The 16,235-nt window shown below is 43.2% G+C and overlaps 1 non-coding gene across 1 annotated transcript; it reads left to right on the top strand.

Annotated features, from left to right (window-relative positions):
• Positions 1–234: 234 nt before the first annotated feature.
• LOC118484588 lies at positions 235–341 on the top strand. Its single transcript, XR_004873696.1, has one exon. It is a non-coding gene; the product is annotated as a small nucleolar RNA R71 (small nucleolar RNA).
• Positions 342–16,235: the final 15,894 nt, after the last annotated feature.

Raw genomic sequence — 16,235 nt, 5'->3', positions numbered from 1 at the left:
CTCGATTTGGGCTTGTAAAGAAGTGCTTTCATCAACCTTATGGGCACCCGGGGCAATAGATTTATTGCCTCGGGGAGTGTGCCACTGGAAATTGGTTTGAGCAATTTCCTCAATTTGATTATATATTTCATGCGGGCGGCTATTATTAAAAGTCCCCCGGAGCTAGAGTCAAGTGTTCGCCTTGTGTGTGGCAACAACCCATTATAGAAAGTGGATCATTGTTGCTATATCGCAAGGCCGTGATGTGGACACTTTCGCAATAGCTCCTTGAACCTTTCCCAAGTTTCATATAAGGATTCCCCGTCCTCTTGTGAATATGTATTAATTTCAGTCAATAATTTAGCCGTTTTAGCGGGAGGGAAATACTTATATAGAAATTTTTGGGCTAGTTCATCCCAGGTGTTTACCGATCCAGCTGGGAGGGCGTTAAGCCAAGCTTTTGCTCGGTCTTTTAGTGAAAAAGGAAACATTCGGAGGCGGATGGCGTCATTTGATGCTCCATTGATCCGAAAGGTATCACATATTTCTAAGAAATTAGTAATATGTAGATGGGGATCCTCGTCCGCAAGCCCATGGAAGGTTGCAGAGTTTTGAAGCATCTGTATCAAATGCGGCCGAAGTTCGAAGTTATTGGCTTCAACATTCGGTGCATTGATAGCGGCGCCGAGATTACCTACGGTGGGTCGTAGATAATCCATGAGGGTACGTTGGTCCGCCATTGGAAGTGGGTTCCCTGAAACCTTCTCTTGGTTTTTAGCTTTTAGTCTTTTTCTGAGAAAGCGTTCGGGTTCTTCTAGAGGTTCTTTTATGTCTTTATTAGAACTCGAGCTCATACACTACGTAGAGGTGGCGTCTGGTTCCAAGTCCTGCAACAAAGACAGAAAAGAATGTTGGTCAGAAGGTTCACCACGGCCCCGTGCTCAGTGAACACGGCCCATGGTCGGAGTTACAGTGATTGTTTTCCGGATCCCTGTTACTGGAGAGTGGGACACGGCCCCGTGTTGCACAGACACGGCCACGTGGTCAGCCTTCTGTAACTCGGAAAACTAAAAACTGCCAGTAACACTGCTGGGCACGGCTCGTGTCCGACCAGGCACGGCCCGTGCTGAGCTCTGCAGAAGCTGAAAATTTAAGAAAATCCTAAAAAAATAAAAGAAAAAAAATGATTAGGCCGTTGATTCCTAACTTTCTTAAAATCCTTATGTCCCCGACAATGGCGCCAAAAACTTGATGCGCGTTTGGTGTAATATGTTTTAGGTATATATTTTAAGCCCTTTTTACACTTTAGCCAAGTTTTAAATTTATAAAACACGATATTTACTAACACTAAACACACATATGGGTAAGTGCACCCATCGTGGACGTAGTATAGTGTTGGTAAGATACCGAGGTCGTCCAAGGACACAAGAGCTTTTAGTACCGGTTTATCCTCAACGTCTAATCAAATCAAAAGGTTAGAAAAAGATTTTTATACTAAGAAAATAAAACTAACTAAATGCTGAAAAATAAAATAAAAATAAAAACAGATAGACAAGATGAATCACTTGGATCCGACTCGTGTGTTAGTATAACCTTTGATTATTTTCGCACTTTTGCACTTGTTTAAGAGATTATCTTAGTTATTGTAGTAGGCCCCTCTTTTGGAGGCGACGTTACCCTCATCCCAGTAGTTTGAGTCAGCAAGGATACAATCCTAAAGGGTCGGATTATTGAAAGATAATTAATTAAGTTATTAATGCAAATTATGGTAGGCCCCTCTTTTGGAGGTGACGTTACCCTCGACTAAGCAGTCTGAGTCAGCAGGGATACAGTCCTAAATAGCCGGGTTATAGTATTAATAGTAGTTAACTTATGAGGGGATCAAAGAGTTTGGACCCCCGCCATCCAATACCTTTGGGTATTGAAGGAGGTCCTACTAAATTTGACCCAGGTCCCTTGCAGGACCTCTAAACGCTGAACAAGGGAAAGACCCTTACCAAACCGTTCCCTTAACCCCCGACCAGGTAGCCAACATACCTCCATATAGACCAGGGAGATATGAATGGTGAAAATCTTTTATTTTATATAGACAGTAAAATAATGCCAAGACACCACGGACAAACGATAAGGAAGAATCACCTTCAACATAAGAATCTAGTTATTAAAGTAATTAATACAAAACCAATTAAGAAGTGCAAAAGATTAAAAATAAAAAGTATTATACTAGACACTTGTCTTCACCAAGTGATGTAAGAGACTTAGGCAAACATGGCCTTGATTGTCAAGAACTCTTACAACCAATCTTGGATCCAGAGACAACTCACACACTCTATGATGGACAATGGATGATAGTGGTAGATGATGGTGTTGTGATGGTGGTGGGTGGTGGATGAAGTGTGAGAGAGGTGGTGTGCCAAGGGATGAGTTGCAATGGATCCAAGCACTCCTATTTATAGGCTGAACAGAAGCCTGGGCATGGCCCGTGTCCGCTGGGCACGGCCCCGTGCCCGTCTGACACTATCTCTCTTCATTAATTGTAATTCGCAATTACAATTAATGCGTCTGCAGTACTTTGGGCACGCCCCCGTGTTCACTCGGCACGGCCCCGTGGTGAGCAATAGAAGCTTCTACAGGTTTGTCTTTTCTGCTGCTTCTTGGGCACGGCCCCGTGCTCGCTGAGCACGAGGCGTGTTCAGTCTTCTACCTTCTCTGTTTTGCTTGGGAGGATGCTGTCGAGGGGTCGGGCAGTCCACTTTTGTCCCCTTTCTTGTATTTATGTTAGATTTAGCTGTCTTTTTGCTTCTTTTGTTAATTTGAGCTCATTTAATCCTGAAAATACAAAAGGAAGACAAAAATACACTTTTTCCAACATTAGTACTTAAAAAGGGTTAGTTTTATGCCTTATTTGATGTAATTTATATGTTGCATTTTACACACATCAATCTGGCAGGTCCCACTAACCCTTCATCTTCATTGACCTACGACGGCTTCGACAAACCACCACCATAACCACCGCACACACCACCGTCATGGTCCACAACCCCATCCCCACCCATCTTCTCTTCTTCTCCGGCGACACTCCTCCATCCATTCCTTTCTTCTCCGGCTAAAACACCACCTCCATCCCATTCTTCTCCGGCGAAGCACTCCCCTTCCCTCCTTTTTTCTGGCCAACCAATTCTTTTGGCGCCCATTAAATCACTTCACTGCCACTAGATGGTGGACTTCAACCAGCAAGATAACATCCATCGGATTTCCAGGTCCTTTTATTGCCAATTTTCCATCGCAGGTCACCTTGCAACGTTCACCAAATAGAGTACATCTTGATTTGCAGGTCCCTTAATTGCCATCGCAGGTCACTTTATAATGTTCGTGGATTTGCAAGTCTTTTCATTGCCATCGGATTTGCAACGTCCATCGAACAAAGTACATCTTGATTGGTTTTATTGGGTTTTGGCATGTTTGAGTTAGTCAATTTGGTTTTGTTTTGTCTATAACTGTTATATTATCCATCATATCTATAAACAATTTTACAAAATAAAAATTCAAACAAAATCAAGATTGTTAATTCTCTTAAACAGCCAAATGTTAATCTCTCTATACAATTATAAGACAGAAATTGCAATCAAGAATGCGTGGTGATTTTTCGGCGAGTTCACCTGGTGCGTTTTCCCGCTACAACACGGCGAAGTGGAGTTGCCGCATGCCAGAACAGTCGTAAAAGAATTTGGGTGGGATGTTGAAGATAAATCATAAATGGGTCCCACCTTATATTTTTGTTTAATGTATTTTTGTTTTTTTTAATAATAAAGGGTATTTTAGTCATTTCAAACCCACTTAACACTAAGAACTAACGTCCATCCATATTAGAGACTATCCGAGTAACAACCGAGCAAACCACAGGGAGCAAACATGGTATTTTAAAAAGGTGGGGACTAAACATGAAAAAATGACAAACCATAGGGACCATCTGGGCAATTAACTCTTATGAATATGTTCATTCTGAAAAATACTTTAATTATGATATAATATCAATAGGTAATAAAACATGTACGACTTTTATAATTTAAAACCAAACTATGCATCGTAGGGGCACTTTGGTCATTATATAACATAGTTTGAGAACTTGTTTAAAAATCTGAGTTATGATCAAGAACCTACTATGAAAATACTTTAATTAAGTTATAATATAAGTAGCTATTTAATTTTGTGTGATAGTTATGGTTTAAAACCATACTATGCGCCAAAAGGGCATTTTGGTCATATTATAACATAATTTACGATCTTATATCAAAACTTAGGTTATGAACAGTTTCATAATATCAAAATATGTTAATTATAGTAACATATCAGTAGGTAAATCATTCGCAAGTTCATTGTTTGATTAAGGGTTATTAGATTTTATCACCCTCAACTATTGTCTATTGGCCGCTGCCACCCCCAACTATCACTTTGACCTCCGTCACCCGCAACTTAACACTTAGTGTGTTCTGTCACCACGTCGTTAACCGATCCCTAACTTTTGAACTTGTTTCTACACTTTTTGGGGTGTCATAGGGATCTTGTGTCACACCCCAACCGATGGCGGAATCATCGGGGCGCGGCACTGAGCGAAACAGATTGTTCAGAAGTTTCCACAACAACTATCATACAATTCAGTTATATAACACGTCCCATACCGTGTCCCAAATAATAACAAGTTATCATAGAAATCAACTAAACAATATGGGAACTGTTCCGACAACTCAAATTCTTAATTATTACAAACCGAATTAAATATTGTCTTAAGACCTCTAGACGGCTATCCGTAAATCTTACTGACTACAGGTGCCAGTACAAGATCTACAGATAATTATGGCCCTGGAACAGATACGTGGACACTGTTCTAAGGTCACGGGCTCCTAGAAGCTTATTATTGCCTCGCTTCCCTAGCACGCTAGTAGCTTAAACACCTGTCACATACGTTAAAATAAAAGTCAATACATATAATGTAAAGGTGAGTACACAAGTTTGATATAGCATATAGAGTTCGAATAGTTTACGCATAACCAAGCACGTACACAAGGGCAAACGATGCATGTAAATTATCAACATGGGACCATCGATACCAACGACTTCGGGTTGACTGTCCGAGACAGTTCGCAATACATGATTACCACCGTAATCCATGCAAGAAATTGTCCTTAGCAACCCCCGTGTGAACGGGTGCTGAGTCCAAACTATAGTACTATGTTGCTAAAGCAGGTAGATAGCACTCCACGTGTAAACATAATAAACAGCAATCATTTAGACAAGTAATACATGCAAGTAGGTTAGCGTTCAAATAATTTGTGTTGTTTGTGAATTTGATAGATTACGTATGTAACACCCAAAAGTGCTGAAAGCAAAAAGGGATCGAGTATACTCACAGTGGTTGATCGTGGATTGAAGGGAGCACTGAGAATAGGTTAGCCTGAATAGTTTGATAACACAACGATGAGTAACGCGGAAAAAGTAAACAATGTACTTGGATCGAATAGACCATTCGATCGGACAGCAGTTCGATCGAGTGGGCTGTTCGATTGGTTTGAAAGTCCGTTCGAACATCCATTCGATCGGCTGGCTGGCTCGATCGGCTGGTTCCTTCAAGTGGATTGTTTCTTCCTTTGATGAGAAGGATGTGTTTGTGTATGATGGTTTGTACTACCTTTCAAGTTGGTCGATCGAACAGCTGTTCGATCGGTTAGCCCAACCGATCGGTTAGCACTTCGTTGTTTTCAAATATGTCACTCGATCGGCTGGCATGATCGATCGGGTGACATTCCAATGTTTCGAATAGGTTAAGTGTTTTGAAGTATAGTATCTCATGATTCGAGCAGTAATGTTTACAATCGAGTGGCTCGATCGATCGAACAGAACCCTTGTCAATACTACACTTCATGAGTTTGTGGGACTAAGTGCTAGTCGATCGGTTAGCCTAGCCGATCGGCTGGCGTAGCCGTTCGGTTGGGCTGTTCGATCGAACAGTACCTCGTCAATATTACACCCTGTGAGTTTGGGGAACTAAGTGCTAGTCGATCGGCTAGCCTAGTCGATCGGCTGGCATAGTCGTTCGGTTGGGCTGTTCGATCGAACAGCCTAGCCGTTCGGCCAGCTTCTCGATTTGGTTAACCTATCACTTAACACTTGGTTATTCCCGTTAATTGTTGATGTTTTAGAGATATTTTGACTACGAGTTGAACCACAAAGCTGAAGTCCCTACTTAGTCTTCTGACTCGAGCAGGAATCACCCAAACTCGGTCAGAGACGGTTTGGAACTTAAGTTTAACATTTAACCCGGAATCGGTATATCTCTCGGTAGAACCCGAATCTTGAACCATGTGTTTGCTTAGAATGGTTTATAAATCGGTTCAAGTCTCGTTTTCACCTTTTTGAGTGTAAAAGAGTTGAAAGATAGATGAAAACCCATCTTCCAATCCTTTTCCACCGTGAAATGTTAAGATCTTTGGAAGATTTTAGGTTATTGATGTGGAAATCGGTTAGATCTAACTTATTCATGGTTGAATGAAGTCAAGAACATGAAGTTCTTGATGAACACCAAGAACACCATGATGACCTCACTCAAGAACACCTAGATCTTGGTGATTTCATGGATGAAACTCAGATTTTGAAAGATAGAAAGATGGAGAATCGATTAATGAACAAAAACGTACAAGGATTAGAGTGAAATACTTACCGGTTTGAGAGAAATCTGGGATTTAGTGAGAAGAAGAGGCTGGTCGGTCAGAGCTTTTCCAAAAGTGGAAGGCTTGACAAGGACAGCCCTATTTATAGGCTTCCAAAAGAGGAAAGGGGTCAGCTGATCGAACAGCATCCCTGATCGAACAGCATTCCGATCGAACAGTCCTGTTCGATCGGCTAGCCTGTTCGATCAGGTTGCCCTGTTCGATCGGCTAGCCTGTTCGATCAGGTTGCCCTGTTCGATCGGCTAGCCTGTTCGATCAGGTTGCCCTGTTCGATCGGCTTGCCTGGTTTTGAGTGTTTCGCGACGATTTTCGATATTTCGACTTCGATGAACGATGATTTGAGGATGATAGAATTCCTAATCAAATTACTTTTAGTCCTAACTACTATATCTAACATACAAGCATTCTTACACCACAATTTGGGTTCGATTTCGATTGAGTTTGATTCACCTTTGAGTCTTGATTGATTTGATTGATTCACCACACACTTTAACATAAAAGTAAACATGCACAAGTAACACATAAGGCACACACACACGTATAAAAGTACTAAAATCCCCACACTTGAGTTTGATGATTGATCTGATTAGCTTGATTATTGATTGATTAGCTTTATTGCGTTGTTACTTCCTATCATTCACAGTCGGTCGTTGATTCACAGTTCGATTATCGGTCGATTAGTTTAATTATACAACACTTACTCCAAATAATATGAAAATCAAAATGAAACTAAAATGAAATTAATCTTTAATTCCAATAACAGTCAACTCTTGACTTTGACTTTGACTTTTGGAAAACACGGGGTGTTACAGTCTCCCCTCCTTTAGGGAATTTCGTCCCGAAATTAGGCCGAGAACCGTACATCGCCGTGTGATTTTCTATTTGATGCTTCAGATCTACCTAAACAACTGCGGGTACTTGGCCTTCATGTCCCTTTCGAGTTCCCAAGTGAACTCCGCGCCTCGTTTGCCTTCCCATCGTACTTTTACAATAGGGATGCGAGAGCGTCTGAGTTGCTTGGTCTGTCGGTCCATGATTTCGACAGGCTTTTCCACGAAGTGTAGCGTCTCATTGACCTGAAGATCGTCGAGTGGTATTATCGCGTCGTGGTCGGCTACGCATTTTCGAAGGTTTGAAATATGGAAAGTCGGGTGGACATTGCTGAGTTCCTCCGGTAATTCGAGTTTGTAGGCAACTTTACCGATCCTTTCCAGAATCTTAAAAGGTCCAACAAATCGAGGCGCAAGTTTCCCTCTTTTGCCGAATCGGACTACTCCCTTCCAAGGTGATACCTTTAGGAGCACGTAGTCGCCAACTGCAAATTCGCGGGGCCTGCGTCGTTTATCGGCGTACATCTTTTGTCTGTCCCGGGCCTTTACCAAATTTTCCCTTATCTGGTGGATCTTGTCAGTCGTTTCTTGCAGAATCTCGGGCCCAATCAATTGTGAATGACCGACCTCGTGCCATACAATAGGCGAGCGACATCTCCTACCATACAAGGCTTCGAAAGGTGCCATTTCGATGCTGGAGTGATAGCTATTATTGTACGAAAATTCGACGAGCGGTAGGTGTTTGCTCCAACTACCACCAAAATCGATAACACACGCACGGAGCATGTCTTCAATAGTACGAATCGTTCTTTCAGTCTGCCCGTCGGTTTGCGGGTGGAATGCGGTACTCAAATTCAGCGTCGTACCTAGAGCTGCTTGAAAAGTTTCCCACAATCTCGATGTAAACCGAGCATCGCGATCCGAAATGATGTCTCGAGGCGTACCATGATTCTTAATGATCTCGTCGGTGTAGATTTGGGCTAGCTTGGCCACCTTATAGTCTTCTCGTATTGGCAGAAAGTGGGCTGATTTGGTTAGACGGTCGACTATAACCCAAATACTGTCGTGACCTGATGGCGTGGTCGGAAGCTTAGTTATGAAATCCATAGCTATACTTTCCCACTTCCATACGGGTATCGGCGGTTGTTCGAGTAAGCCTGAAGGTCTTTGGTGTTCAGCCTTGACTCTTGCACAAGTTAAACAGCTACCAACATATAGAGCAATATCCCTTTTCATCCCAGGCCACCAGTACTTGTAGCGACGGTCCTGGTACATCTTGTCCGCACCGGGATGAATGGAATATCGGGATTTGTGGGCTTCGTTCATGATGATCTTTCGCAAATCTGTCCTCCTCGGAACCCAGATTCGGTCCAGATAATAGAATATCCCGTTGGCTTTGCTCACGAGCTGAGTTCCATCGTGATAGATTCGTTCTTTCTTCAACGTTCGCTCGTTAAAGCAAGCGTGTTGTGCTTCGCGGATGAGAGCTTCGAGGTTATACTGAGCCTGGATGTTTCGAACACCTATCACGTAATTCTTTCTGCTGAGGGCGTCTGCAACTACATTCGCCTTGCCTGGGTGATAACGGATCTCACAGTCGTAATCGTTGAGAAGTTCTACCCATCGGCGTTGACGCATATTGAGTTCTCTCTGGTTAAAGATATGTTGTAGGCTCTTGTGATCGGTGAAGATCGTACACTTTGTACCATACAGATAGTGTCGCCAAATCTTTAAGGCAAAGACAACTGCGCCTAGCTCGAGGTCATGGGTTGTATAGTTCTTCTCGTGGATTTTGAGCTGTCGAGATGCGTACGCTATAACCTTGTCTCGTTGCATGAGAACACAGCCAAGTCCAAGGTTTGAAGCATCACAATAGACAACGAAGTCATCGCTTCCGTCCGGCAGTGCAAGAACTGGTGCATGGCACAGCATGTGTTTGAGGGTTTGGAAAGCAGTCTCCTGCGCGGTTCCCCACACAAAAGGCTTGTCTTTATGAGTAAGGGAGGTAAGCGGTACAGCAATCTTTGAGAATCCTTCGATGAATCGCCGGTAGTAACCAGCTAATCCGAGAAAAGAGCGAACTTCTGACGGATTCTTTGGCGTAACCCATCCCTTGACTGCCTCAAGCTTTGCAGGATCAACGTGTATACCCCGACTATTCACAATGTGACCCAGAAATTGAACCTCCTCCAACCAGAACTCACACTTGGAGAACTTGGCATAGAGTTGGTTTCCCTGAAGCAACTCGAGAACCAATCGCAAATGCTGCGCATGTTCGGCCCTCGATCTGGAATAGATCAGGACATCGTCGATAAATACAATGACAAAACGGTCTAAGAACGGTTTACACACGCGATTCATCAGATCCATAAAGACCGCGGGTGCGTTGGTCAGACCAAAAGGCATGACAACAAATTCGTAGTGGCCGTATCGGGTTCGAAAAGCGGTTTTGGGTATGTCTTCCTCTTGAATCCGCAACTGATGGTAGCCTGAACGTAGATCAATCTTGGAGAAACACTGAGCACCTTGTAACTGGTCAAACAGATCATCGATTCTTGGTAAGGGGTATCGGTTCTTGATGGTCAGCTTGTTCAATTCCCGGTAATCGATGCACATTCGGAACGACCCGTCCTTCTTTTTGACGAAGAGGACTGGTGCGCCCCATGGAGAAGTGCTCGGGCGAATGAAGCCTTTTTCAAGTAACTCTTGGAGTTGGTTTGAGAGTTCTCGCATCTCAGATGGAGCGAGTCGATACGGAGCTTTGGCCACTGGGTTGGCTCCTGGAATAAGGTCGATTCGAAAGTCGATATCACGACTTGGAGGTAATCCAGGAAGATCATCAGGGAACACCTGAGGAAATTCTCGGACAACAGGAACATCCTTGACTTCAACTTTCTTTTTCTTGTCCGTCTCAGCTACGACAATGTTGGCCAAGAAGGCTCGATATTCCTTACGGAGATATTTGCGAGCTTGAAGACAGGACATGAGCTTGAGATCTTTCGCAGTAGTTTCACCGTAAACACATAGAATATCACCACTAGATAGCACGAAACGAATCATCTTATCGGCACACACAACTTCAGCATGGTTTTCACGAAGAAGGTCCATGCCTACTATGACATCGAAACTTCCGAGTTGCATTGGAATGAGATTAATCGGGAATATATGATTGTTGAGCTTGAGGGTACAATCACGGAGCACAGAATTGACAGCAATGGTTCTTCCGGTAGCGACTTCTACTTCGAAAGGTGTCGAAAGATAAGAGCGCTTACGTCTAAGAAGCTTCTCAAATTCAAATGACACAAAGCAGTTATCGGCTCCAGTATCAAACAAACATGATGCATATATACCATTCACAAGGAACGTACCATTGACCACGTTGTTATCAGCTTGAGCCTGGCGTGCGTTGATGTTGAAGGTTCTGGCGTGAGCGGCTTGTTGGTGAGGCTGTTGTTGTTGTTGCTGGGGTTGTTGAGCTTCTTGCTTGACTACCCTGTTCGGGCACCGGTTTGCAAAATGGTTAGGGTCACCACATGCAAAGCAGGTCCGAACATTGTTTGCCGGGGCTTGTGCAGCTTGAGGAGCTTGAGGAGCAGGTAGCAGGGCTTGGTTAACAGCGGCTTGAGCTTGAGCTTGACGGGGACCATAGCGACAACTTGCAGTGAAATGCCCGTAAACGTTGCAGTGGACACAGAAACGGCAGGCCACACCCACCGGGTGATGATAAGAACATGTAGCACAGAGTGGGTGGGGGCCGGTGTACGCACGCTTCGCTGGCGGCGCATTGATCACTGGCGCAGTGCGCTGTGGTTGTTGCTGTTGTGGCGGTACTGACTGAAGAGGAGTAGCATTGGTTGCGGCAGCACAACCCTTGTTCTTCTTTCTTCTTCTTGAGGACTTGGAGGCTTGAGCAGTAGGGTTGTCGGTTGATGCGGCAGTAACTTGATGCAACGACTTGGATGGCTTATCCCAGACACCAGCCTTAACTCGCTTGTCGTTAATCTCGGCAGCGAGCAGGTAGGTTTCCTCGATTGATGCGGGTTTGGCGGCGAACACATAATCTGCAATACAATCCGGAAGAGCACGGATGTATTTCTTGATGGTCATTTCGGGAGTCTTGACCTGGTCTGGACAGATAATGCTCAGTTGCTTGAAACGGGCGGTGAGACCAGCATTGTCTCCCTCCTTTTGCTTGATACTCCAGAACTCATCCTCCAACTTTTGGCGTTCGTGGGGAGGACAGAACTCGTCCATCATGATCGCTTTCAATTCCTTCCACGTCAGCTCGTATGCAGCGTCGTTCCCGCGCTTGTTCCTTTCTGCGGTCCACCAGTCCAAAGCTCGCGACTGGAAGACACCGGTAGCATTGAGAGTACGGAGGTGATCTGGACATCCGCTTTGACGAAGGGTGACTTCTACTGAGTCAAACCAATGAAACAGAGCCGTAGGGCCATCTTCACCGGTAAACTCTTTTGGCCCACATGCCTTGAATTGTTTGAAGCTAAAAGTAGCTTTGTTGGAGTCTTTGGGCGTGAGGGTTCGGGATTCCTCAGATGACTTGCTTGCGTTCTCGAACACATCACTGACGGCTTTTGCCACGGTCTTAGAGATGATAGCAGCCAGACGTCGATCTCTTTTCTCCTGGCGGGTAAGACGCGAGTGTGATCTAGGTTGTCCAGATGACGACATGGTCTGCAATAGACATCGCCATAGGGCTCAACACAACGAATTCGAATCTCGCACGTCTTAGTTTACTAAAGCTTAGAATCACGTCGCATCTCTCGTCACGTAACACATATAATCACATAAGCATATAATCATAGAGGCACATAAGCACAGAAGCAATTAGGGCACATAAGCAATTAAGCAAGTAGAGCACTTAATTTCCTAAACACGTACGAAATTTTATCACAGAGGCTGTCAGAAAACAGAAACCTATATCCACAAGTCGAGTGTCGTTCGTTTTGCATATCGGATAGCATCACATTGTATCGTTTAACTTAGTCGTATAGCGTAGCATAGCACACTGGTTTCGTTTAGATCACATCAACAGGGATTTGAATCGAGATAGGATAGCAACAAAGGTCACGCAGATTGATAACAAATGGAGTAACCAACAAATCTTAAAAAAACACATAAACAGGTAAATCACATAAAATCAACGAAGCAACACTTAAAATCGGAAAATGGATTGTCTGCGGCTACTAGACTTTGACTAACCATGGCAATTTAACTATTCACAGTTGACTTGTCGTCACTTTCGACTCTAGGGGACATGTTCATGCCTCGATTCTTGGGCATTATGCATGCGCATTCTAGGCCATACTCGTGAGTTCAGGTCGTTGGAGTCCGTCAATTGCCTTGGCGAGATAAAATAAGTCGGAATAACTGCCAAGGTTAGGGTTTCACCCCTAGCTCAGCAATTTCTTCCTTGTTTTAAGAAAATTTAGAGGAAGTTTTCATCAAATTATGGGTTTCAGCCCTGATTTGGTATAATTCTCCCTCGTTTGTTGATAGAAATTTACACAAAGTAATTGGCAAAAATTTGTAATTTAGGCAGGAATTTGCGGGCTTCACCCCTAATCCCGTCCAAATCACAAAATTTGGCTCGGAGTTCGGATGTAATGATAGAATAGAAGGAAACAACATGAGATAAGCACATAAACTTGGTCTCTTGGTTCCTAACTATAGTCTAGGTCTCTAAGACAGCGATCCGGACTAGACCGTGTCTAACCTAATTCCCTATAGTTATGGCTCTGATACCAATCTGTCACACCCCAACCGATGGCGGAATCATCGGGGCGCGGCACTGAGCGAAACAGATTGTTCAGAAGTTTCCACAACAACTATCATACAATTCAGTTATATAACACGTCCCATACCGTGTCCCAAATAATAACAAGTTATCATAGAAATCAACTAAACAATATGGGAACTGTTCCGACAACTCAAATTCTTAATTATTACAAACCGAATTAAATATTGTCTTAAGACCTCTAGACGGCTATCCGTAAATCTTACTGACTACAGGTGCCAGTACAAGATCTACAGATAATTATGGCCCTGGAACAGATACGTGGACACTGTTCTAAGGTCACGGGCTCCTAGAAGCTTATTATTGCCTCGCTTCCCTAGCACGCTAGTAGCTTAAACACCTGTCACATACGTTAAAATAAAAGTCAATACATATAATGTAAAGGTGAGTACACAAGTTTGATATAGCATATAGAGTTCGAATAGTTTACGCATAACCAAGCACGTACACAAGGGCAAACGATGCATGTAAATTATCAACATGGGACCATCGATACCAACGACTTCGGGTTGACTGTCCGAGACAGTTCGCAATACATGATTACCACCGTAATCCATGCAAGAAATTGTCCTTAGCAACCCCCGTGTGAACGGGTGCTGAGTCCAAACTATAGTACTATGTTGCTAAAGCAGGTAGATAGCACTCCACGTGTAAACATAATAAACAGCAATCATTTAGACAAGTAATACATGCAAGTAGGTTAGCGTTCAAATAATTTGTGTTGTTTGTGAATTTGATAGATTACGTATGTAACACCCAAAAGTGCTGAAAGCAAAAAGGGATCGAGTATACTCACAGTGGTTGATCGTGGATTGAAGGGAGCACTGAGAATAGGTTAGCCTGAATAGTTTGATAACACAACGATGAGTAACGCGGAAAAAGTAAACAATGTACTTGGATCGAATAGACCATTCGATCGGACAGCAGTTCGATCGAGTGGGCTGTTCGATTGGTTTGAAAGTCCGTTCGAACATCCATTCGATCGGCTGGCTGGCTCGATCGGCTGGTTCCTTCAAGTGGATTGTTTCTTCCTTTGATGAGAAGGATGTGTTTGTGTATGATGGTTTGTACTACCTTTCAAGTTGGTCGATCGAACAGCTGTTCGATCGGTTAGCCCAACCGATCGGTTAGCACTTCGTTGTTTTCAAATATGTCACTCGATCGGCTGGCATGATCGATCGGGTGACATTCCAATGTTTCGAATAGGTTAAGTGTTTTGAAGTATAGTATCTCATGATTCGAGCAGTAATGTTTACAATCGAGTGGCTCGATCGATCGAACAGAACCCTTGTCAATACTACACTTCATGAGTTTGTGGGACTAAGTGCTAGTCGATCGGTTAGCCTAGCCGATCGGCTGGCGTAGCCGTTCGGTTGGGCTGTTCGATCGAACAGTACCTCGTCAATATTACACCCTGTGAGTTTGGGGAACTAAGTGCTAGTCGATCGGCTAGCCTAGTCGATCGGCTGGCATAGTCGTTCGGTTGGGCTGTTCGATCGAACAGCCTAGCCGTTCGGCCAGCTTCTCGATTTGGTTAACCTATCACTTAACACTTGGTTATTCCCGTTAATTGTTGATGTTTTAGAGATATTTTGACTACGAGTTGAACCACAAAGCTGAAGTCCCTACTTAGTCTTCTGACTCGAGCAGGAATCACCCAAACTCGGTCAGAGACGGTTTGGAACTTAAGTTTAACATTTAACCCGGAATCGGTATATCTCTCGGTAGAACCCGAATCTTGAACCATGTGTTTGCTTAGAATGGTTTATAAATCGGTTCAAGTCTCGTTTTCACCTTTTTGAGTGTAAAAGAGTTGAAAGATAGATGAAAACCCATCTTCCAATCCTTTTCCACCGTGAAATGTTAAGATCTTTGGAAGATTTTAGGTTATTGATGTGGAAATCGGTTAGATCTAACTTATTCATGGTTGAATGAAGTCAAGAACATGAAGTTCTTGATGAACACCAAGAACACCATGATGACCTCACTCAAGAACACCTAGATCTTGGTGATTTCATGGATGAAACTCAGATTTTGAAAGATAGAAAGATGGAGAATCGATTAATGAACAAAAACGTACAAGGATTAGAGTGAAATACTTACCGGTTTGAGAGAAATCTGGGATTTAGTGAGAAGAAGAGGCTGGTCGGTCAGAGCTTTTCCAAAAGTGGAAGGCTTGACAAGGACAGCCCTATTTATAGGCTTCCAAAAGAGGAAAGGGGTCAGCTGATCGAACAGCATCCCTGATCGAACAGCATTCCGATCGAACAGTCCTGTTCGATCGGCTAGCCTGTTCGATCAGGTTGCCCTGTTCGATCGGCTAGCCTGTTCGATCAGGTTGCCCTGTTCGATCGGCTAGCCTGTTCGATCAGGTTGCCCTGTTCGATCGGCTTGCCTGGTTTTGAGTGTTTCGCGACGATTTTCGATATTTCGACTTCGATGAACGATGATTTGAGGATGATAGAATTCCTAATCAAATTACTTTTAGTCCTAACTACTATATCTAACATACAAGCATTCTTACACCACAATTTGGGTTCGATTTCGATTGAGTTTGATTCACCTTTGAGTCTTGATTGATTTGATTGATTCACCACACACTTTAACATAAAAGTAAACATGCACAAGTAACACATAAGGCACACACACACGTATAAAAGTACTAAAATCCCCACACTTGAGTTTGATGATTGATCTGATTAGCTTGATTATTGATTGATTAGCTTTATTGCGTTGTTACTTCCTATCATTCACAGTCGGTCGTTGATTCACAGTTCGATTATCGGTCGATTAGTTTAATTATACAACACTTACTCCAAATAATATGAAAATCAAAATGAAACTAAAATGAAATTAATCTTTAATTCCAATAACAGTCAACTCTTG

Source organism: Helianthus annuus, chromosome 11 (assembly GCF_002127325.2).
Source record: "Helianthus annuus cultivar XRQ/B chromosome 11, HanXRQr2.0-SUNRISE, whole genome shotgun sequence".
Classification (NCBI taxonomy): Eukaryota; Viridiplantae; Streptophyta; class Magnoliopsida; order Asterales; family Asteraceae; genus Helianthus; species Helianthus annuus.
Note: the sequence above shows the minus strand (reverse complement) of the source record. Positions and strands in the feature narration are given on the sequence as shown.